Genomic DNA, 24,043 nt, shown 5'->3' with positions numbered 1-24,043 from the left:
ATATCTGAACGGCACTTTTTTGAAGCTAAGCTATACCATCAAAAGTATTTTCTATTGGTTTCAAGGTTGGATCTGCATACCCTGCGTCTTCCGAACTGAGGGTGACTTCCCTTTAGGAAACTCAGTAGCAGCAAAAATTTCACTCAGAGAAGCCAGAGGAGTTGCCTTCCTATGAGTTTTTTATTGTTATCAACACAGAAATCTTGGCTGGGGGCATTAACAATGGCATCCAGGGGCACCTGGGTGGCTCAGTTGCTTGAGCGTCTGACTTCGGCTCAGGTCATGATCTCACAGTTTGTGGGTTCGAGCCCCGCATCGGGCTCTGTGCTGACAGCTCGAAGCCTGGAGCCTGCTTTGGATTCTGTCTCCCTCTCTTTCGGCCCCTCCCCCACTCTGACGCCCCATCTCTCTCTCAAAAGTAAATAAACATTAAAAAAAGTAATAATGGGGGCAACTGGGTGGCTCAGTCGGTTAAGCGTCCGACTTCGGCTCAGGTCATGATCTCATGGTCCATGAGTTCGAGCCCCGCGTCAGGCTCTGTGCTGACAGCTCAGAGCCTGGAGCCTGCTTCAGATTCTGTCTCCCTCTCTCTCTGACCCTCCCCCATTCATGCTCTGTCTCTCTGTCTCAAAAATAAATAAACATTAAAAAATAAATTAAAAAAAAAGTAATAATGGCATTCAGATACAGAACAGATACCAGGCATTCTCCAGAGTGACGAAAAGAAAAACATACCCTACATCCTGCCTTTCCAGGGAAACTGGGTCCAGCTAGAAAGGAGCACACCTCATGCATGCAGCTGGAGAGGCTGGCCCTCTTCCCACACACCCTGTTGTATCTGGTGAAGTTTTCATCAGACCGCGTTCAACTCAAACTTATTTACTGGATTTCTGTAAGGGCAAAGACATGTTCGCAACAAAGCTTCCTGGCACTGGGCAGGCAGCGTTTTTGGGCAAACCACAGCCACCGCCAGAGGACGTGTTGAACAAGCCGTAAGCAGCCCACATGACACCTCTGTGCAAACTAGAAGGTTCCCATTTCCTGAGCACACACACGTGCAGGGGCTTGCAGCTTGGCCATTAAAGTCCAGGCTGGTTTCAGCTCACTCACCCTCTCAGTGGGGGGTGTCCTGGGGCGTGACGTACACAGCTGCCTTCGGAGGGCCTGTTGTCATTACAAGTTCAACACCAAAGCTTTACCTTATATTTACTATACAACTGAGCCATGATCAGTTAACCAATGGTTAAAATAATGATTACCAATCAAGGATTTTTTTTTTATGAAAGGAAAATTATATACTTGGGAAATATTTTCAAGTACAATTCAAGTGAAAGTCATAGTAACCAGAAGCTCCCATTTGCCAGGAATTCCAATTTTATTTATTAATCTCTCACCTCACTCCAAAAAAAAAAAAAAAATTTAAGAGTGTGAAACATTCCAGGTAATAAAAATCTCACTGCATCAGTCGTCCACAAATCTGGAATTAGTTTTACGGTCTATTACTTTCTCAATAAATTAATCACCACTGCCTTGTGCTCATACTAACTTATATGAGGATTTTTAAAAAGTTCTACTGAAGTAGAACTGACTGCAGGAAAGAGTGAATAGTTCTGAGATTACTAAGACTGCTTATAAGGCCGGCCCTCGGCTGGCATCTGGGAACTTGGCTTTTGAAACAGTCCTTATGCTGATAAAGTTGTTTTGTCTGCCTAGGCACCGAACACCTGTTTTCCTTTGGGGACCCTGAAACACTTGGGAGGGCAAGAGGTGCCTATGTGACCAGCCCCCATTAAAACCCCTAAACATTACATGGGTTTCCCAGGGCATTAACATTGCACACCTGTGGTTATAGTTTTGCTGCCGGAGGGAAGATGTGCTTGCGGGATCCCTCATGGGAGGGAGAGAACGTAGGAAGTCTGCACATGGATTCCTCCAGACCCTTCTTCCTGGTGTCTTTCTCCCTCGTTGATCTGGCCACATATCCATACCGCGTCACTGTAATAACTCTAAGCCACAAGTACAACTATATGCTGGATGCTAGAAGTCCTAGTAAATCACCAGACATGGGGGTGGTCTTGGGGGACCCCTGAGAGATGTATTTTTTTTTAAATGTTTGTTTATTGTTGAGAGACAGAGAAACAGAGTAAGCAGGGGAGGGGCATAGAGATACACACACAGAATCTGAAGCAGGCTCCAGGCTCTGAGCTGTCAGCACAGAGCCCGTCGTGAGGCTGGAACCCAGGAACTGCGAGATTGTGACCCTAGCCAAAGTCAGACGTTTAACCAACTGAGCCACCCAGGCGCCCCTAAAATGTATTTTTACAGCGTAAAACTTGATACATTTTGATACATGTATATAGCCACGAAACCATCACCGCAATGAAGATATCCATTATCCTGCAGAGTTCCCTTGGGCTCATTTTTAAATCCATCCCTACCATCACTCTCCACATCCCCAGTGCCCCTATCTGTGCATTCCCCACACCACTGGTCCCCTGTCACTATGCATTAGTTTGCATCTCACAGAGTCATGTATGAATGGAATCATACAGCATATACTTTTTAAAAAATAATCTTTAGGGGCGCCTGGGTGGCTCAGTTGGTTAAGCGTCCGACTTCGGCTCAGGTCACGATCTCACAGTTTGTGAGTTCGAGCCCCCCATTGGGCTCTGTACTGACAGCTCAGAGCCTGGAGGGAGCCTGCTTTAGATTTTGTGTCTCATTCTCTCTCTGCCCCTCCCCCACTTGTACTCTCTCTCTCAAAAATAAAAAAAAATGTAAAAAAATTTTTAAAAATCTTTAAAAAAATGTTTATTCACTTTTGAGAACATTTGAGTGGGGGAGGGGCAAAGAGAGGGGGAGAGAGGATCTAAATCGGGCTCTGCGCTTACAGCAGTGAGCCCCATGTGGGGCTTGAATTCACACATGAACTGTGAGATCCTGACCTGAACCAAAGTCGGCCACCCAGGTGTCCCCAGCATATATTCTTTTTATTTAGCTTCTTTCACTCTGCGAAACTATATAACAATTCATCCATGCTATAATGTGTTTCAAAAGTTAACTCCTTTATATTACTGAAGTACTTTGTTGTATGGATGTGCCACAGTTTTTGTTTTGTTTTTTCCATTTGCCTGTGGATGGACAGTTGGGTTGTTTCAAACTTCTGGCTATACAGACAAAGCTGCTATGAACATCTGTGTACAAGTCTATACGCACTTCATTTTGTTTTCTAAATATTTTTGAGAGAGAGAGAACGTGCACACACACATGAGCGGGGGAGGGGCAGAGAGAGAGGAAGACACAGAATCCGAAGCAGGCTCCAGGCTCCGAGCTGTCAGCACAAAGCCTGACATGGGACTTGAACTCACAACCTGTGAGATCATTACCTGAGCTGAAGTCAGACACAACCAACTGAGCCACCCAGGTGCCCCCATTTTTTGTTTTTGATAGATACCTGAGTGGAATGGCTGGATCACATGGTACACGTACATTTAACTTTTTACGAAACTGCCAACTTATTTTCCAAAGTGGTTGTGCCATTTTTCATTCTCACTAGCCACGTGAGAGTCCCCATTACTGCACATGCTCAGCTCAGCAACACTTGGTGTGGTCGATGTTTTGCTTTAGCCATTTTAACAGGTATGAGTAGTATTTCATTGTGCTTCTAATTTGCATTTTTCTAGTGACCAATTATGTTGACTATCTTTTCATGTGCTTGTCATCCATAATCTCTTTGAAGAAATATTTATGCAAACCTTTTGACTATTTTTAAAATTATTTCCTTACTATTGAGTTTTGAGAGTTATTTATATATTCTGCATACAAAACCCTTCACAGATACCTGATTTACAAATATTTTATCCCAGTCCGTGGCTTATCATAATGTTCCCTCATAATAATGTGTTTTGAAAAACAGAACTTTTAATGTTGATGAAGTCCAATTCATCAATTTGTTCACAGATCATGCTTTTGATGTTGTATCTAAAATATCTTTGCCTAACTCAAGCTCACAAGAGTTTTCTCCTTCTCTCTCCAAGTATTAGAGTTGTAGGTTTTACATTTAGGTTATGATTTTGAGTTGATTTGTGTGTATGGTGTGACAGACAGACTCAGGTGATTTTCCTTCTCCTCCTTGCGGATGGATATCCAACTGTTCCAATTGTAACGTGCACATGGGTATGTGACTGTCCTGGAACAACTCCATGGTCTTTGGACCTTTGTCAAAAGTCAGTTGCCATATACGGGTGGGCTTATTTATGGACCTACTCCTCTGACCCACTGGTCTGCTTGGGTGATCCTGATGCTAATATACTGTCCTGATTTACTATGGCTTTATAATAACTCCGGTAATCAAGTAGCATTAGCTCTCTTTGTTCTTCTTCCAAGTTTTGACTGTTCTAACTCCTTTTCCTTTCCATAGGAGTTTCACAGGCACATTGTTCATTTCGGCAAAATGTGATTGGGTTGCACTAAATCTATAGCTCAATTTGGTGAGAACGAACAGCTTAACAGAATGGAGTCTTCTAACACATGAACATAATACAGCTCTTCATTTACTTAGATCTTTTCCATGTAAAAATTTTTTTAAAAAATTGTATTTATTTATTTTGAGAGAGTGAGCACATGTGAGCCAGCGGGGGAGGGGCAGAGAGAGGAGACAGAGAATCCCAAGAAGGCTTTGTGCTGTCAGCGCAGGGCCTGATGCCAGGGCTCAAACTCACAAACCGTAAGATTGTGACCTTAGCTGAAATCAAGAGTCAGATGCTTAACCGACTGAGCCACCCAGGTGCTCCAGATCTTTAATCTTTCTCAGCAATGTTTTCACGATTTAATTTTTGAATCAATAGCAACATTTAATGCTTTTGTGTCCTAGGTCTTCTCCATATGGGGAAAAAAATCCAGAAAATTTACTAAAATCTTCACAGAAATATAGCCCTCTCCCCAACTCACTCCACCTTCAAATCCCTGTTCCCTCACACACTGCAGAAAACATAAATATTTCTATTTTTTGTTTTATATATCAAACATGCCAAATATACAAAGAAATCAAATTAAATGTAACCTGTGTTTTTCTTCAATTGATACAATGGCTCTCTATTTATTGTAAAGGCACTAAAAATAGTACTGTTCGTTTTTGATATTTCCTTAAAGTGTTTATGATTTTTCAGCCCCTAAACTGCTCTTGCCCAGAGCAGTAAATTTTCAAATATGGTAAACATTGGTAAAAAGACCCCATCTCAGACTTGTGTGTCTTCTTGAAAATGGATAGGTTGAGGGGTCCCTGGATGGCTCAGTTGGTTAAGCATCCAACTTTGGCTCAGGTCATGATCTCACAGTTTGTGAGTTTAAGCCCAGTGTCGGGCTCTGTGCTGACAGCTCAAGAGCCTGGAGCCTGCTTCAGATTTTGTGTTTCTCTCTCTCTCTGCCCACCCCCACTTGTGTTCTCTCAGAAATAAATGTTTAAAAATTAAAAAAAAAAGAAAAGAAAATGCATAGGTTATTCTCTGCATACATCAGATGCCAAAAAATTCTTAAGTGTGTAAGCACTTAACTGAAATGTGGGCCACGTGTAATGAGTTAAGCAGTGTGTGCCTGAGCAGGGCAAGGGACAAAGCTCACAATCAGGAGAGGAGGAGAGACAATAAAAGAGAAGTCAAAACTATTTTTAAAATAGGAAGAGGGTGCCTGGGTGGCTCAGTTAGTTAAGTGTCTGATTCTCAATATCAGCTCAGGTCATGATCCCAGGGTTGTGAGATCAAGTCCCCCCATCAGGCTCTGCACTGAGTGTGGAGCCCGCTTGGGATTCTCTCTCTCCCTCTGCTCCTCTCCCCTTCTCTCTCTCTCAAATAAAAATAAAATAGGAAGACAGAAATCACCATTAAAGAGAATACTCCTCTCCCCTTCTCTCTCTCAAATAAAAATAAAATAGGAAGACAGAAATCACCGTTAAAGAGAATACTCCTCTCCCCTTCTCCTTCTCTCAAATAAAAATAAAATAGGAAGACAGAAATCACCATTAAAGAGAATAAACCATAACTGTGAGACCACCAGTAAGGGGATTAAACATGACCCCAGCGCATTTTATGGCAGGCTTTTCACTTCCACTGGGCCATGGAAGACATGTAGGATTTGGCCCATAGACTGAGGAATAGCCTCAGGTTCCAAGTAATGAGATGAACCAAAGAAGCAAAACTTCACATTTCTGTGCCAGTTTCTCACTAGAAAATGAAGGTTTACCTTAGCACATTCCAAGCTAACACTTACCTCTGTTTGATTTTTTTTTTTTTTAAGAGAACGGGGTGTTAAAAGGTGAAAGAGTGACTATTTGAATGCAGGTGAAAAGGCAGGATTATATTGCCAAGTATGCTAAATTTAAAAAAAGGTTTGTCATTTGAGTATAATACTTTGGAAAGATCCAGATGCCCTTGCCACGTGTGCACTGTTCTGAGAGTCAACATGAAATGCTTCATCAGATACACAGCCCCCCGGCACACCACCACTGTGCTACATAGAGTGTGCCAGACATTTCAAAGGAAAATAGCACATCTATTTACAGAACTTCCTCATTTCACCCCTGGGATCTACCCTTTGTTCCGTGTCCTTTTCACTCAATCTATGCTCTTGAAGGATTCCTTGGCAGCCACCTTCTTTTCTGAGGAGGGGGGGAAATGGAACAATGACTATTAAAAGCAAAAGTACTTTTTTAAGAAAATTTTTTAATATTTATTTATTTGTGAGTGACACAGAGACAGAGACAGACTGAGAGGCACAGAGCAGGAACAGGGGGAGGGGCAGAGAGAGAGAGGGAGACACAGAATCTGAAGCAGGTTCAGGCTCTGAACTCTCAGCACAGAGCCCGACATGGGGCTCAAACTCACTAACTGCACAGAGCCTGATGAGGGGCTTGAACTCAAAAACTACAAGATCATGATCTGAGCCTAAGTCAGACACCCAACCGACTGAGCTACCCAGGCGCCCCAAAAGCACTTTTGTAGAACTAAAATATTCTCAGTGTTTAAAAGCTTTGTTACTTCCTTAACACAAAATAGTGGTTACATAACAGACACATCTTCAAGTGCCTGGTATGAGCTCCAACCTAAAACAGAGGACTACAGCATTAAGATATTAAGCTATCAATTAGATATTAAGATAAAGAGAAAGCAATTCATATATTTATAACCGTTACATTATGACAAATAGATCTGGTCCCCAAAGCATTCTCTTCCTATTTATTCAATACCAAAGTCATAATCTGTCATTTATTCCTCCCACTATGACCCCAATTAAATAGGACTTACAGAGCAATGTTAACCAGCCAAAATTATGGGCAGAGTAATTTCCATAGACCCAATTGCTACAAAGGACACAAAAGACACATCTGGTGCATCTTCACACTCTTCCAGGCTAAATGCCATTTAAACTATCCCAGGGCAGCTGGTCCTTGTTTACCTTTATCTTCTCCAGAAAAGGAGGGAGGCAGGTAAATATAGCCCACGCCTGTGTCTGGTGACCCTCACCAACAATCTGCTGGTGGTTTTTAGCCAACTATTTTTTCTGCAGCTTTAAGCTGCATCCTTTTGGTCCACCTTTGGGGTATGGCTGACAGTCAACTACAGGGACTGGAACACTTGAGAAGATCACACGTAGGTGATCATCAAAATGCCCTCAGAGTAAAACAGAAAAGTTAAACAAATGCCTTTAGCTTCCTTTAAGACATACCACTGAGGTGAAATCTTGTTTTATTTTGTCCAAAGGGAAGTGAATAAAGTTCTTGATCTTCTTAAATTTAAAACACTATAGGCAACCTCAAGGAGTAGAATTACAATAAAGAACGTTACATGCTGTATCCTGCTTTTTTAACTAACAATTTCAATGAGAGAGAAAAACACACGGAATTGTGGCAGGATCCAATGAACTAAAGACACAAAGGAAAGAGCAGAAAAAATGTAAGGAAAGAATACAGAAATAATGACCTGGAGCCAAGGTCACTGTCCATAAACATCTGACATTTTCCAACAGAGAAACTACATTACATAATCCAAAATACCCATAAATTTCCTTTGTAACAACTTCGAAAATTAATGTCCTATCTGTACTTTCTCTTTCTTGCATCTGCCCCTGATGACTTTAGCAATCTTTTCCCAACTAACTGATACTTGGCTTGATGCTATTCATTCCACAGTATCCCTCACATAACTTTATATTGCCTTGGATCTTTTTTTGCCTATTTTGATTTCTGAAAACCCCTATTTCCACAGCATGAACTTTTGAGGTGCATAAGCTAATTACTTAATGTATATGAAAATTCTAGAAAGCATAAGTAAGTGTTCCTAATGTTACATTATAAACCCATCTCGTATGTCACTGGGTTAAAGAACAAATCTAACATTTCTTTCATACTTGCTGTATTTTTTCACTAAACACCTATCACATAATGTATGTCCAGTGCTGTGCTAGGCCCTGAGCAAGGATTACAAGGTCCTTGCCTACCAAGCCAACATTCCAGAAGAGAAAAGTCAATGATACATTGAATTGAAAAATTAGTTACTTAATTTCTATGCTGATGAAGGCTGTAAGGGAAGTGTACAGTGTGACAGGAGCAGGCTGCAGACGATCTGACATGATCTAGGAGCTGCTATAGTTTCCTTGAGGACATCAGCATGAGCTAAGCCTAAAGCCTGAAGCATTAACCACAGTGGAAAGGAATACCAAAAATGTTCCAAGCAGAAGGGAATTCGGGTACATGGGCCCCTGAGAAGAAAGTTCCACTGCATTCCTTAATTAAAAAAAAAAAAAAAAGGTAGGGGTGCCTGGGTGGCTGAGTCAGTTAAGCATCCGACCTCAGATCAGGTCATGACCTCACGGCTCGTGGGTTCAAGCCCTGCGTCAGGCTCTGTGCTGACAGCTCAGAGCCTGGAGCCTCCTTCAGATTCTGTGTCTCCCTCTTTCTCTGTCCCTCTGCTGCTTGTGCCCGATCTCTAAAATAAACATCAAAAAAAAAATTTTTTTAATGAATAAAAAGATCTTTTGGGGATGGTGGATGAAAGGAGTCAAATTTCTCACCGTTGGAGAAAGAATTTACAGCCAAGCAGAAGAGAAGGCTAGAATGATCCACTTGGTTATGGATTAGAGCTGGGGACATCAATATGAACTCATGTTTAATTGAACATTGAGATGGTTATACAGATACAGATATACGTATACACACGGGTTAGTACCAGACACACATTTTCTTGCTTTATCAACTGACAGGGCCCAGAAACAATGACACTCCAGTAACAATGAGCCCACCTGGTGCCCAGGTCTTGGCTTCTAATACTATACTTTAATAAAAGGAACCAGAGGTACTTGGAGAAGTAGCTGATTCTAGGTCTGGGGAAGAAAATATTCAAGAAATATCCCATGGTATCTTTAGAGCCAAAAAGTAAGGAAGTTCCCCCAAACAAAAATAAATAAAAAGCTGTACACTGATGGGTACATGTAAAAGGCACAGTCAACTGAAAATGTTCTAATTGGTCAAAGCTGAAAACAATGTGAGCAACAAAATTAAGGAATAATGGATTACACCCTAAAGTGTAAATACTAAATACTAATATCACTTGAGTTATGCAAATAATTGAATTAATAAGTTAATGGGCAATAGATAAATCTCCCATTCAGAAGCATTCCAAAAATTTTATGTCAATAACCCTCCCAGGAGATGGAACAAAACTCCCCACTCCTGTATGTGCTGCACACAGGAATTTCCTCCCAAAAGAACAGCCTGGAAGAATGGTTGGAGTGGGGAACACGCTTTACAATAAAGAGGTCTGATGAAACCTACCTCAGCTGAATGATCAAGGTTAACAACAACACTGATAAATTATGTATTTTTATGATGTACTGAATGGGACTTTACATGTGTGGTCTTTTCTAATACCATTCTCCAATAAAAGGAAACAGGGTTCCTTGGAGAAATGGCTGATTCTAGGAGTGGGGCAGAACATACACAAGGTGATCCTGAGCATCTGGAAGCACCAGAACATAAGGAAGTGTTCAAAAACAAAAACTTCAAGCAAACCCACATTGATGGAGGTATGTCAAAAGGACATAGCCAACTGAAAAAGCTCCCGATGGCCAGAACCAAAACACCTTGTGTTAAAAATAATGTTGATTTTCTGTACCCTTGACTTGATGTTATCAAAGTAGCACTTTCCCCCTGTGGTCTTCTTCCCAAAACCCCATAACTCCACAATCTAATCATGGAAAAAAATCAGTCAAATGCCAATAGAGGAGCATGCTATAATACACCTAGCCAGTGCTCCTCAAAACTGTCAAGATCATCAATAACAAGGAAAATCTGAGCAACTGTCATAATCAAGAAGAACCTAGAAAGACAGGACAAGTAAATGTAATGTGGTATCTAGGATGGGGCCCTAAAACAGAAAGAGGCCACTAGACAAAAATCAAGGACATTTAAATAAAGAATATACTTTAGTTAATACTGTTTCATTAGTTGTAATACTTGTACTATATTAATGTAAAATGTTAATAAAAGAGGAAACTGGGTATGTAGTATAGGGGAACTTTCTAGTATCTCCTCAGTTTTTCTATAAATCAAAAACAGGTCTGGTTTTTTTGGAGAAACAAGGAAGATGAGGGAGTGGGAGCATTCTGAGCTCACCATCTCCCAGGGACAAGCCAAGGCAACAACTACATATACCACAGCTCACTCTGAAAATGACCTGAAGACTGAGAGAACAGACCTTCCACACCTGAAGTCATGAGAAGGCCACACTGAATAGCAGAGGAGGAGCAGAGATGCAGCTGAGAACCAACCCACCAGCATGGCTACCCACGAGCAGGAGGGAGCCGTGAAGGGATTGAGCCCCACACCAGGGATGCCTGGCCCTGAGGACCTGCACTGGGAAGATAAGTCATCATACAGTCTGGCTTTAAAATTCAGCAGGGTTCAGAGTGCCTGGGTGGCTCAGTCAGTTAAGTGTCTGACTTTGGCTTAAATCATGATCTCATGGTTCATCAGTTCAAGACCTGCTGACAGCTCAGAGCCTGGAGACTGCTTCAGATTCTGTGTCTTCCTTTCTCTACCCTTCCCCTGCTCATGCTGTCTCTTTCTCTCGCTCTCTCAAAAATAAATAAACATTGAAAAAATTTTAAAAATCAGTAGGGCTGAACTCCCAGAGAGACAGAGGAGCTAAAGGAAACCAAGTCTCTGCTTTAAAGAGCCAGCAGACTGTATCACCCAAGAAGGGTCCGAGCACAGAAGTAGAAGTTTGAGAAGCACCTGGGTTACGCATGAAGGAGATTTACTGACTAATTTTAGTATCTGTGTCACACAGGTGGGGATCTGCAGGAACTTTCTTCAGCCCACATAACCCAGTGCTTGTGGGAGCCAGTCCTGACATTACCTGCCATGCTAGCACCATTTGCCCTGCCCTGGCACTCCCCTTCAGACACGCCTCACCCCATCTGCCTACCCAGGCAGGCACCCCTCAAAGCGGCTCCCACCCCACCACACCCAGCAAGCACCCTCAGATGGGACCGGTGTCTTCCCAAAGAACTACTGCGCAGAATGGGGAATAGCTAACCCCACTCAACAGCATACACACAGTACTTGCAACTGGGCCTCTCAGCAAGCTGTGCTGAAGGAAAGTAGTGCCCACCAGTGCACCCACAGCAGTTGTGGCTGATCACTACAGACAGCAAAGGCCGAGGGCTCTGCCACCCACCAGTGCACCTCCAGATGCTGCAGCAGGGCTGCAGGGGACATGTAGGGGATAGGCAGTACCCACCAGTACACCTGCAACAGTCACAGCTCAGACACACCAGAAGGCTGCAAGCAGCCCACACAAGGGACGCCACTGCAGCATCTGGTTCTGGTAACCAGGGGTACTGCTCTACAAGGCACCACAGGATGCCTTCTACATGAGGCTACCACTTTCAAGACCAGGAATTTAGCTAACCTACCTAATACATGCAAACAAACACAGAGAGTCAGACAAAATGAGGAGACAGAGAATATGTTCCAAATCAAAGATGAAGACAAACCACAAAAAAAGCTAAACTAAATGAAGAAAAGCAATCTACCTGATAAGAGTTCAAATAATAGTCATAAGGATACTAGACTTGAAAGGAAAATGGATGAAATCAGTGAGAATTTCAAAAAAGAGAAAAAAAATTTTTTTTATTAATTTTTTTAAATTTTATTTTATATTTTTTAAAATTCACATCCAAATTGGTTAGCATATAGTGAAACAATGATTTGGGGAGTAGATTCCTTAGTGCCCCTTACCCATTTAGCCCATCCCCCTTCCTACAACCCCTCCAGTAACCCTCAGTTTGTTCTCCATACTTATGAGTCTCTTCTGTTTTGTCCCCTCCCTGTTTTTATATCATTTTTGTTTCCCTTCCTTATGTTCATCTGTTTTGTCTCTTAAAGTCCTCATATAAGTGAAGTTATATGATTTTGGTCTTTCTCTGACTAATTTCACTTAGCATAATACCCTCCAGTTCCATCCATGTAGTTGCAAATGGCAAGATTTCATTCTTTTTGATTGCCAAATAATACTCCATTGTGTATGTATGTGTGTATATATATACATATATACACACATACATACACACACATTTTCTTTATCCATTCATCCATCGATGGATATTTGGGCTCTTTCCATACTTTGGCTATTGTTGATAGTGCTGCTATAAACATGGGGTGCATGTGTCCCTTTGAAACAAAACACCTGTATCCCATGGATAAATGCCTACTAGTGCAATTGCTGGGTCATAGGGTAGTTCTATTTTTAATTTTTTGAGGAACCTCCACACTGTTTTCCAGAGTGGCTGCACCAGCTTGCATTCCCACCAATAATGCAAAAGAGATTCTCTTTTTCTGCATCCTTGCCAACATCTGTTGTTGCCTGAGTTAATGTTAGCCATTCTGACAGGTGTGAGGTGGTATCTCATTGTGGTTTTGATTTGTATTGCCCTGATGATGAGTGATGTTGAGCATTTTTTCATGTGTCCATTGGCCGTCTGGATGTCTTCTTTGGAGAAGTGTCTATTCATGTCTTTTGCCCATTTCTTCACTGGATTATTTGTTTTTTGGTGTTGAGTTGGATAAGTTCTTTACAGATTTTGGATACTAACTCTTTATTTGATATCCCCTCCCATTCTGTCGGTTGCCTTTTAGTTTTGTTGAATGTTTCCTTCGCTGTGCAGAAGCTTTTTATTTTGAAGAGGTCCCAGTAATTCATTTTTGCTTTTGTTTCCCTTGCCTCCAGAGACATGTTGAGTAAGAAGTTGCTGCAAGCAAGATCAAAGAGGTTTCTGCCTGCTTTCTCCTCAAGGATTTTGATGGCTTCCTGTCTTACATTGAGGTCTTTCATCCATTTTGAGTTTATTTTTGTGTATGGTGTAAGAAAGTGGCCCAGGTTCATTCTTCTGCATGTCGCTGTCCACTTTTCCCAGCAACACTTGCTGAAGAGACTGTCTTTATCCCATTGGATATTCTTTCCTGCTTTGTCAAAGATTAGTTGGTCATACGTTTGTGGGTCCATTTCTGGGTTCTCTATTCTGTCCCATTGATCTGAGTGTCAGTTCTTGTGCCAGTACCACACTGTCTTGATGATTACAGCTTTGTAGTCTAGCTTGAAATCTGGGATTATGATGCCTCCTGCTTTGGTTTTCTTTTTCAAGATTGCTTTGGCTATTTGGGGTCTTTTCTGGTCCCATACAAATTTTAGGATTATTTGTTCTAGCTCTGTGAAGAATGCTGGTGTTACTTTGATAGGGATTGCATTGGATATGTAGATTGCTTTGGGTAGTATTGACATTTTAACAATATTTGTTCTTCCAATCCAGGAGCATGGAATCTTTTTCCATTTTTTTGTGTCTTCAATTTCTTTCATCAGCTTTCTATAGTTTTCAGTGTATAGATTTTTCACCTCTTTGCTTAGATTTATTGCTAGGTATTTTATGGTTTTTTGTGCAACTGTAAATGGGATCAATTCCTTGATTTCTTTGTCGCTTCATTGTTGGTGTATAGGAATGCAACTGATTTCTGTAAATTGATTTATATCCTGCAACTTTGCTGAATTCATGAATCAATTCTAGCAGTTTTTTGATGGAATCTTTTGGGTTTTCCATATAGATAATCATGTCATCTGCGAAGAGTGAAAGTTTGACCCCCCTCCTGGCCACTTTGGATGCCTTTTATTTCTTTGTGTTGTCTGATTGCAGAGGCTAAGACTTCCAATACTATGGTGAATAACAGTGGTGAGAGTGGACATCCCTGTCTTGTTCCTGACTTTAGGGGAAAAGCTCTCAGTTTTTCCCCATTGAGGATGATATTAACATTGGGTCGTTCATATATGGCTTTTATGATCTCGAGGTATGATGCTTCTATCCCTACTTTCTTGAGGGTTTTGTCAAGAAAGGATGCTGTATTTTGTCAAATGCTTTCTCTGCATCTATTGAGAGGATCATATGGTTCTTGTCCTTTCTTTTATTGATGTGATGAATCACGTTAATTGTTTTGTGGATATTGAACCAGCCCTGCATCCCAGGTATAAATCCCACTTGGTTGTGTGAATAATTTTTTTAAAGTACTGTTGGGTCCAGTTGGCTAATATCTTGTTGAGGATTTTTGCATCCATGTTCATCAGGGAAATTGGTCTATAGTTCTACTTTTAGCGTGGTCTCTGCCTGGTTTTGGAATCAAGGTAATGCTGGCTTCACAGAAAGAGTTTGGAAGTTTTCCTTCCATTTCTATTTTTTGGAACAATTTTAAGAGAATAGGTATTAACTCTTCCTTAAATGTTTGGTAGAATACCCCTGGAAAGCCATCTGGCCCTGGACTCTTGTTTTTTGGCAGATATTTGATTACTAATTAGATTTCCTTAGAGAAAAAATATTTTTCAAAAGTCAGAGTTTAAGAATACATTTACTGAAATAAAAAATACACTAGAGGGAATAAACTTCGGGATTAGAGAGTGAAGAAAAATGGATCAGTAATCTGGAAGATAGGGTAGTGAAAAGCAACAAAGCTAAAGAGGAAAAAAAATTTTTTTTCAAATGAGGATGGGTCAAGGGACATCTAGGACAGTATCAAACATAATAACATTTGCATTCATATGAAGAAAAGGATAGAATGGGGAAGAAATTTGTTTGAAGAAATAATAACTAAAAACTTCCTAATCTGAGGAAGGAAATAGACATCCAGGTCCAAGAAGCACAGACAGCCAGCCCCAAACAAGATGAACCCAAGGAGGTCCACACCAAAACACATAATAACTAAAACAGGAAAAAGTAATGATAAAGAGAGATTCTAAAAATAGCAAGAGAAAAGCAAACAGTTACATATAAGGGAAAGCCCATAAGACTATCAGCTGATTTTTCAGCAGAAACTTTGCAGGTCAGAAGAGAGTGGCAGGATATATTCAAAGTGCTGAAGAGAAAAAAACCAACACCCAAGAATACTCTATATCTTGCAAGGTTATCATTAAGAACTGAAGGAGAGATGGTTTCCCAAACAAAAGTTTAAAAACTTCATCACCACTGAACTGGCCTTACAAGAAATGTTAAAGGGACGTCTTGAAATGGGAAAGAAAAGACTGTAACTAAAAGAAAATTACAAAAGGAAGAAAATTGCTATAGAGAACAAACTGATGGTTACCAGAGGGGAAGTTGTGAGGGAGGATGGGTGAAATAGGTGATGGGGATTAAGTAGTGCACTTGTCATGATGAGCACTGGGGGTTGTGTGAAATTATTGAATTACTGTATTATACACTTGAAACTAATATAACACTGTTAACTCAAATTAATAGAAAAACTTTTTAAAAAGAAAGAAAATTAACTGGTAAAAGCAAACACACAGAAGGTCATTTACAAAACCACTATTAAAGTGAAAACATGAAAGTACTATCAATTATATCTACAAAAAAATTGTCAATGGCTACACTTACAAAAAGACAAAATATGGCATCCCATACACAAAATAAGAAGAATGAACATGTAAAACTTTTAAGAATGTGTTCAAAAAGTTATATACAAACCTCATGGTAACCATAAATCAAAACCTTATAAAAGACACATAAAAATAAAGAAAAAGAATTCAGGTTTAACACTAAAAAAGTCATCAATCACAAGGAAAGAGAACAGGAGAAGAAGAAAGGAAAAAAGAATTACCAAAAGAAAAAAAAGAAGAGTAAAAAATGGGGTACCTGGGTGGCTCAGTTGGTTAAGCATCTGACACTTGATTTCAGCTCAGGTCATGATCTCATGGTTCATAGGATCAGGCTCTGGACTGACAGTGTGGAACCTGCTTGGGATCCTCTCTCTCCCCCTCTCTCTGCCCCCTCCCCTGCTCATGCTGTCTGCCTGTCTGTCTGTCTCTCTCTCTCAAAACAAACATTTCAAAAAGAAATGAAAAGAAAAACGAAAACAAAATGGCAATAAATACATATCTATCAATACTTACTATAAAGTAAACAGACTAAATGCCACAATCAAAAGATGGGTGACTGAATGGATAACAAAACAGGACGTCTCTCTACATGCTGCTTACAAGTGACTCACTTTAAATCTAAACATACATACAGACTGAAAGCAAAAAAAAAAAAAAAAAAAAGGAAAAAGACCATCCATGTAAATGGAAACAAAAATAATAATAATCTGAGGTAGCAATGCTTTATCAAATGTACTTTAAAACAAAGCTGTAACACTCTCAACAATAGCCAAATTATGCAAAGAGCCTAAATGTCCATCAACTGATGAATGGATAAAGAAATTGTGGTTTATATACACAATGGAGTACTACGTGGCAATGAGAAAGAATGAAATATGGCCCTTTGTAGCAAGGTGGATGGAACTGGAGAGTGTGATGCTAAGTGAAATAAGCCATACAGAGAAAGACAGATACCATATGGTTTCACTCTTATGTGGATCCTGAGAAACTTAACAGAAACCCATGGGGGAGGGGAAGAAAAAAAAAAAGAGGTTAGAGTGGGAGAGAGCCAAAGCATAACAGACTCTTAAAAACTGAGAACAAACTGAGGGTTGATGGGGGGGTGGGGGGGAGGGGAGGGTGGGTGATGGGTATTGAGGAGGGCACCTTTTGGGATGAGCACTGGGTGTTGTATGGAAACCAATTTGACAATAAATTTCATATATTGAAAATAAAAAAATAAAATAAAATAAATAAAAAAATAAAAAAAATAAAAAATAAAATAAAATAAATAAAATAAAATAAAATAAAATAAAATAAAATAAAATAAATAAAACAAAGCTGTAACAAGAGAAAAAGGGCAGTATATAATGATAAAAGGACCAACCCAACAAGAAGACACGTTCATAAATATCTATACACCCAATATAGAAGCACATCAAAATATTAAGCAAATGTTAACAGATTTAGAAGGAACTGGTAGTCATAGAGTAATAGTAGAGGCTTTAACACCAAACCTGTATCAATGAATAGATCGCCCAGGCAGAAAATAAGTAAGGTGGCTTTGAATAACATATTAGACCAGATGGACTTAACATACATACAGAACATCCCATCCAAATTTTTTCTTGGGATTATTTCAAGTTTCATAGTGTTGTGGTCTGAAAATATGCATGGTATGATCTTGATCTTTTTGTACCTGTTAAGAGCTGATTTGTGACCTAGTATGTGATCTATCCTGGAGAATTTTCCACGTGCACTTGAGAAAAATGTGTATTCTGCTGCTTTAAGATGAAATGTTCTGAATATATTTGTTAAGTTCATCTGTTCCAGTGTATCATTCAAAGCCACTGTTTCCTTTTTGATTTTCTGCTTAGATGATCTGTCCATTGCTGTAAGTGAGGTATTAAAGTCTCCTACTATTATGGTATTATCAATGAATTGATTTATGTTTGTGATCAACTGATTTATATATTTGGGTTCTTTCAAATTGGGGGCATAAATATTTATAATTCTTAGATCTTCTTGATGGATAAACCCCTTAGTTATTCCCTTCTTTATGTCTTGTTACAGTCTTTGTTTTAAAAAACAGAGAGGGAGGCAACCCATAAGAGACTCTTAACTACAGAGAACAAACTGAAGGTTGCTAGAGGGGAGGTGGGGGGAGGGAAGGGCTAAATGGGTGATGGGCATTAAGGAAGGCACGTGTTGCAATGAGCACTAGGTGTTATATGTAAGCAATGAATCACTGGGTTCTACTCCTGAAACCAATACTACACTATATGTTACCTAACTTGAACTTAAATAAATTAATGTTTAAAAAGAAAAAAAGAAAAATTCAACATCTGAAAAAGTTTTTTAAAAAAACATTCTATCCAAGAGCTCACCAAACTCCACACCCGAAAAACAAATAATCCAGTGAAGAAATGGGCAGAAAGCATGAATAGACACTTCTCTAAAGAAGACATCCAGATGGCCAACAGGCACATGAAAAGATGCTCAATGTCGCTCCTCATCAGGGAAATACAAATCAAAACCACACTCAGATATCACCTCACGCCAGTCAGAGTGGCCAAAATGAATAAATCAGGAGACTATAGATGCTGGAGAGGATGTGGAGAAATGGGAACCCTCTTGCACTGTTGGTGGGAATGCAAACTGGTGCAGCCGCTCTGGAAAACAGTGTGGAGGTTCCTCAAAAAATTAAAAATAGACCTACCCTATGACCCAGCAGTAGCACTGCTAGGAATTTACCCAAGGGATACAGGAGTATTGATGCATAGGGGCACTTGTACCCCAATGTTTATAGCAGCACTCCCAACAATAGCTAAATTATGGAAAGAGCCTAAATGTCCATCAACTGATGAATGGATAAAGAAATTGTGGTTTATATACACAATGGAGTACTACGTGGCAATGAGAAAGAAAGAAATATGGGCTTTTGTAGCAACATGAATGGAACGGGAGAGTGTTATGCTAAGTGAAATAAGTCATACAGAGAAGGACAGTTTCCATATGTTTTCACTCCCATGTGGATCCTGAGAAACTTAACAGAAGACCAGGGGGGAGGGGAAGAAAAAAAAAAAGTGGTTAGAGAGGGAGGGAGCCAAAGCATAGGAGACTCCTAAAAACTGAGAACTGAGGATTTATGGGGGGTGGGTGGGTGGGTGATGGGTATTGAGGGCATCTGTTGGGATGAGCACTGGGTGTTGTATGGGAACCAATTTGGCAATAAATTTCATAATAAAAAAAAAGAAAGAAAAAAAACATTCTATCCAAAAAGAGCAGAATATACATTCTTATTAAGTGCACATGTAACATTCTTCAGGATAGACCACACGTTAGGCCACAAAACAAGTCTCAATAAATTTAAGAAGACTGAAATTACATTATGCATCTCTTCCAACCACAATGGTATAAAATCAGAAATTAATTATAATAAAAGAACTAGAAGAAACATAAATGGGGAGGCTAAATAACATGATACTAAACAACCAATGGCTCAACAAAGAAATCATAGAGAAACATAAAAAATACCTGGGACAAGTGGAAATGGAAACACATAACTTCTAAATCTTTGGGACATAGCAAAAGCAGTTCTAAGAGAAAATTTACAGCAATGCAGACCTATGTTAAAAAAAAAAAACCAAAATCTTAAATAAGCAATCTAAACTTACCACTAAAAGGAGCTCGAAAAAGAACAGAGCCAAGTTGGTAGAAGGAAAGAAATAATAAAGATCAGAGAGGAAATAAATGGGGATTAAAAAAATAGAAAAGATCAATGAAAGGTCCCAGTCGGTTAAGCGTCCGACTTTGGCTTAGGTCACCATATCATGGTTCGTGAGTTTGAGCTCCACGTCGGGCTCTGTGCTGACAGCTCAGAGTCTGGAGCCTGCTTCGGATTCTGTGTCTCCCTCTCTCTCTCTTCCCTATTCAATTCACGCTCTGCCTCTTCCCCCTCTCTCAAAAATAAACAAACATTTAAAAAAAAAAGATCAATGAAACTAAGAGGTAGGTCTTTGAAAACATAAAATTGATAAACCTTTAGTCAGACTCAGGGGAAAAAAAGACTCAAATGAAATCACAAATGAAAGAAAATAAACACATTCCAAATACATGAAAGAAATACAAGGAATTATGAGATTACTACAAAAATTATATGCCAACAAATTAAACAACCTAGAAGTAATGGATAAATTTCTAGACAAACACAATAATCTATGATAATCCATAATCAGGAAGAAATAGAAAATCTGAACAGACCAATTACTAGTAACAAAATTGAATCAATAAACTCCCAATAAACACAAGTCCAAGACCCAATGGCTTCACAAGTGAATGCAACCAAAGACTGAAGATGACTTAATAACTATCCTTCTTAATTATTCCAGAAAATAGAAGAGGAAAGAATGTTTCCAAATTCATTCTATGAGATCAGCATTACCCAGATACAAAAACCAGAAAAAGATACTACAAAAAAAGAAAATTACAGACCAGTATCTCTGATAAACTTAGATGGAAAAATCATCAACAAAATGTTAACTAACCAAATACATTCAAAATGGGAGGCCTAGGTGGCTTCGACGGTTAAGCATCTGACTTCGGCTCAGGTCATGATCTGCCAGTTCATGAGTTCAAGCCCTGCATCGGGCTCTGTGCTGACAGCACAGAGCCTGGAGCATGTTTCAGATTCTGTGTCTCCCTCCCTGTCTCTCTCTCTCTCTCTCTCTCTGTCCCTCCCCCACTTGCACTCTGCTCTCTCTCAAAAAAAAAATAAACATTTAAAAAGTACATTAAAGGTATCATTCATCACAATCAAGTGAGATTTATTGGAGGATGCAAAGAGGTGTCAATATATGCAGACTGGTAAACATGATACACCACATTAATGAAAAATCATACAGATGCAGAAAAACCATTTGACAAAACTCAGCATCTCTTCATGACAAAAACTCTCAACAAAGTGGGTATAGAAGAAACATACTTCAACATCATAAAAACCACACCTTAGAAACCCACAGCTCACATCAGACTCAAGGGTGAAAAGATGAAAGCTTTTCCTCTAAGATTAGGAACAAGGTAAGAATTCCCATCTCCACTTTATTCAATATAGTGCTGAAGTCCTAACCACAGCAATCAGATGAAATAAAAGGAATCTGAACTGGTAAGAATAAGTAAAACCATCACTATTTGTGGATAACATGAGACTATATATAGAAAATCCTGAAGACCTCATTAAAAAAAACTGTTAGAATGAATAAATGAATTCCTTAAAGTTTCAGGATACAAAAATCAATAAATGGAAATCTGTTGCATTTCTATACAGCAATAACAAAGTAGCAGTAAAAGAAATTAACAAAACCATACCATTCACAATTACATCAACAAGAATAAAATACCTAGGAATAAACTTAACCAAAGAGGTAAAAGACCATACTCTGAAAACTATGATATTGTTGAAAGAAATAAAAGATGACATAAACAAATGGAAAGATGTACCATGTTCATGGACTGGAAGAATTGTTAAAATGTCCATATGACCCAAAGCAAACTACAGATTCGATGAGATCCCCATCAAGACAACAATAGTAGGGGTGCCTGGGTGGCTCAGTTGGTTAAGCACCAACTTCAGTTCAGGTCATGGTCTTGTGGTTCATGGGTTCGAGTCCTGCACTGGGCTCTGTGCTGACAGCTCAGATCCTGGAGTCTGCTTTGGATGCTGTGTCTCCCTTTCTCTCTCTGCCCCTCCCCCACTTACGCTCTGTCTCTCTCTGGCTCTCAAAAATAAATGAATGTTAAAAAATGTTTTATAAAATAGTATTTTTCACAGAACTAGAAAAATTAATCCTAGAATCTGTATGGAACCACAAAAGACCCCAAACAGTCAAAGCAATCTTAAGAAAGAACAAAGTTGGAGGTATCATAAGCCCAGATTTCAAACTATGCTACAAAATTACAGTAATCAAAACAGTATGGTACTAGCAAAAACAAAAAACAAAACAAAAACAAAAAACAAAAAAAAAACAAACCAACCAAACAAAACAGACACACTGATCAATGGAATACAATAAAGGGCCCAGAAATAAACTCATATTTATACTGTCAATCTATGAAAAAGGAAGCAAGAATATAGAACGGGGAAAAGACAGTCTCTTCAACAGATGGTGCTGGGAAAACTGGACAGTTACATGGAAAGGAATAAAAGTAGACCAATTTTTTACACCATAAATAAAAATAGTCAATATGGATTAAAGACCTAAATGTGAGACTTGAAAACATAAAACAGAAAAAGCAGGTGGTAATCTAGTGGACATCACCCTTGTAACATTTTTCTGGCTATGTCTACCCAAGTGAGGAAATCAAAAACAAATATAAACAGTGGGGACTATATCAAACTAAAAAGCTTTTGCACAGTGAAGGAAACCATAGACAAGATGAAAAGGCAACTAGTGAATGGGAGAATATATTTGCAAATGATATATCCAATAGGGGGTTAATATCTAAGATATATAAAGAACTCTTACAATACCAAAAATAAACTGAACAATCTCATTTAAAAATGAGCAGAGGATCTGAATTGATATTTTTCCAAAGTCAACACAGATGGGAGACACATGAAAAGATGCTCAACATCACTATCATCAGGGAAATGCAAATCAAAACCACAATGAGGTATCACCTCACACTCATCAGAAGGGCTAGTATCAAAAAGACAAGAAATAAGTTTTGGTGAGGACATGGAGAAAAGGAACTCTTGTGCATGGTCAGTGGGAATGTAAACTGGTGCAGCCACTGTGGAAAATAGCACAGATGTTCCTCAAAAAACTAAAAATAGAAGTACCACACAATCCAGTAATTCCACTTCTATATTTACTTGAAAAAAATTAAAAAGACTAATTAGGAAAGATATATACACCTCTATATTTACTGCAGCATTAACTACAATAGTCAAGATATGGAAGCAACTTAAGTGTCCATCAAGACATGAATTAAGAAGATGTGGTATATATACACAATGGAATATCACCCAATGGGAAAAAAGAAATCTTGTCATTTCTTGCCATCCAATATGGAAGGACCTATCAGGTGATATCTAAGTGTAGTAAGTCAAATAAAGACAAATACTTTAGGATTTCACTTATATGTATACTCTAAGAACCACTCAACCAAATAAAAAACACAGACTCATAAATACAGAGAAAAAAATGGTAGGTTCTAGAGGGCAAGGGAGTAGGGAGATGGGTGATATAGGTGAAGGGGATTAAGATACAAACTTCCAGTTATAAAGTAAATAAGTCACAGAAATGAAAAATACAGCATAGGGAATATAGTCAATAATACTGTATCAACACTGAACTGTAACAGATGGAACTACACTTATCATGGTGAGCATTTTATGTTTAAAGTTTTTGAATCACTATGCTGAACACCTGAAACTGATCTGTCAACTATAGTTCACTTAAAATTAAAAATAAACAAAACTGATCTAAGAACAAAGTCTATTTAAAAAAATGTTTTTCAAAAGTTTTTAAGGTAATCATTCCTTTCCATCCACCCCTGTCAGATATGGTGCAGACTTACTCTGTAGCCTGGGATCAATTTTTCTCTCATTTTTTTTGTACTCTTATTTATTGTGCAGACCAGGGGAGCATGTGGCCAAATGTGGTCCTGCAGGAAAATTTGGTTTGGCTTGCACAGAGATTTTGTGTTTTAAACTGAGACATGTTCAAATCCAAATATTTCTGGCCTCTCTAAAAATTTGGCAAACTAGGCTAGAATTACATATGCCAACAGTGGCACCAAGGGGCTATGTCCCTTCAGCAGTGCCAGCCCTCCCCGGTTGTCCATAGTCCCTGCCCCCGACCATGCCATCACCTCCTCAATGCTGAGTGTCTCAGGGTCAATCACCATTATTACCAGTTGATTCTGTCACAGGAGATATTCTTATCTCAAAAGTGGGAAACAAAAACATGCCAAATGGGCCATACCTTTTAAGAAATAGGGAGGCAACACTGTTGTATGGAAATAAGAAATGTTTCTATATATTTAATATGTAAAGTATGTATATAAAAGACACCATTAGAAATATAGGTACCACA

The 24,043-nt window shown here is 39.2% G+C and overlaps 1 protein-coding gene across 1 annotated transcript in view; it reads right to left on the bottom strand.

Moving 5' to 3' along the window:
• Positions 1 to 24,043, bottom strand: part of B3GAT2 (beta-1,3-glucuronyltransferase 2) — a 94,897-nt gene that overhangs the window by 30,665 nt on the left and 40,189 nt on the right. The gene's annotated exons all lie outside the window — the stretch shown is intronic.

Source organism: Acinonyx jubatus, chromosome B2 (assembly GCF_027475565.1).
Source record: "Acinonyx jubatus isolate Ajub_Pintada_27869175 chromosome B2, VMU_Ajub_asm_v1.0, whole genome shotgun sequence".
NCBI lineage: Eukaryota > Metazoa > Chordata > Mammalia > Carnivora > Felidae > Acinonyx > Acinonyx jubatus.
This window is presented reverse-complemented; position numbering and strand designations above follow the sequence as displayed.